Source organism: Tenrec ecaudatus, chromosome 6 (assembly GCF_050624435.1).
Source record: "Tenrec ecaudatus isolate mTenEca1 chromosome 6, mTenEca1.hap1, whole genome shotgun sequence".
NCBI classification, from domain to species: domain Eukaryota; kingdom Metazoa; phylum Chordata; class Mammalia; order Afrosoricida; family Tenrecidae; genus Tenrec; species Tenrec ecaudatus.
This window is the reverse complement of record NC_134535.1, coordinates 160,025,914-160,027,551: the sequence shown is the minus strand read 5'-3', so window position 1 is coordinate 160,027,551 and position 1,638 is coordinate 160,025,914. Positions and strand designations below refer to the sequence as shown.

General features: G+C 43.7%; 1 pseudogene; it reads left to right on the top strand.

Annotated features, from left to right (window-relative positions):
• The first annotated feature begins 391 nt into the window (after nucleotides 1–391).
• LOC142451311 (DCN1-like protein 1 pseudogene) lies at nucleotides 392–1,177 on the top strand (annotated as a pseudogene).
• The last annotated feature ends 461 nt before the right edge of the window (nucleotides 1,178–1,638 follow it).

Below are 1,638 nucleotides of genomic sequence, written 5' to 3'. Positions count from 1 at the left end.
GTAAAGAGTTACAGTCTCGAGAACCCACAGGGTCAGTTCTACTCTGTCCCACAGCGTGAATCACTATGAGTCGGAATCACTATGAGTTGGAATTGATGTGACAGCTGTGAGTTCTTTTGTTGCTTTGTTTTGCACACTTGTATCCACGGTCTCATTTACACCTCTCCAGAAAATTTCCTTATGCCCCTTCCTAATGAATATGACTTCGGGCTAGAAATAAGGAGCCCTGATGGCACAGTGGTAACTTGCTGGGTTACTAACGACAAGGTCAGCAGTGCAAAACCACCACAGCCCCCCAGGAGAAAGATGGGGCTTTCTACTTCCATAAGAGTTACAGTCTCGAATCACTACGGAGCCAGAGGAGGAAGGGAGAGGTCTCGAGGATAGCAATATGAATGAGTTGAAATCACTGCAGGATAAAATTAATCTGTTTCTGATGTTCACACAGTCTAGGGGGGAAGGGGGTTGGGGGAGACCAGCAGTAAGTTATCTGTCTCAAAATGACTGGAAGTTAGATGCTGCAAAAGACCATTCCCCCCCCCCCCCAAATCCTGAACTCTATATATAAGAGAGTGTGAAAGGATCGTTGGATAGGAAGAAGTTAGAACAACTATACAATGGATGCAAAGACCCTCAAGATGGAAACATAATTGGAGTAGCTGGTATAGAGCAGTTCGGTGGTGCCCTGGCACTCGATCCATTCAACACCAGGGTGTGGATCATTGTATGGAAGTCCAGAGCAGTCACGCGGTGGGAGTTCTCCAAACAGGAATTCATGGTTGCATGACGGAATAAGCCCATGACAACACAGAAAACCAAAGGCCCAGACACCCAAGATGGGACAAGAAGTGAAAGGACCAGGATGATTTTTTACCAGTTTACTGTTAATTTTGCAAAGCGTCTAGGACAAAAAGTATTAGATCTAGGAATGGCCATTGCCTACTGGAATGCGATGCTTAGCGGAAGATTTAAATTCTTAGACTTTTGGAATAAATTTTTGTCGGGATCCCTAAATGATCGATATGGAATGATAGTTGGAATCTCCTCTTAGACTTCAGTACAATGATTGCAGATGACATGTCTAAATATGATCAAGAAGGAGCCGGGCCTGTTCTCACCGATGACTTTGGAACTTGCATGTCATCGAATCGCTGGCTGGAAAAGTACAACGGTGTAGCACCCGGGGAACTTTCTAATCGAGAACATACATAGTCTGCACATTAGATACAACAGAAAATTGCACAGTCGATTTCTGCTGGCCGCACTGAACTGAAAATCAGGGTTGAGGCAAAACTTTAAGGATGTACCTTGCACGGGATCGTATTCCATTCTTCAAATGGACTTATCTTCTAGTCTGGGCCACTCTACACATTTCTAAATGCCAACGAGTGGAGCGCATCTTAGCTCTGTAGATCATCCAAGTTTACTTTCCCATAAATCTTAGAAGCTTGATGGTGATTACTTAAAGGTTTCCATTCGCGCATAAAGCACAACGCTGTACCTTCAAAGTACTCTCCGTTACATTTAATACAATTGTCAAATCTGCTATTCCATTCTTGGAAAGATTTTTCGAATGCATCTGTTTGGATGGCTGCCAGCACCTCGTTTTTTTCTTCACCTCTTCTATGTCATCAAATT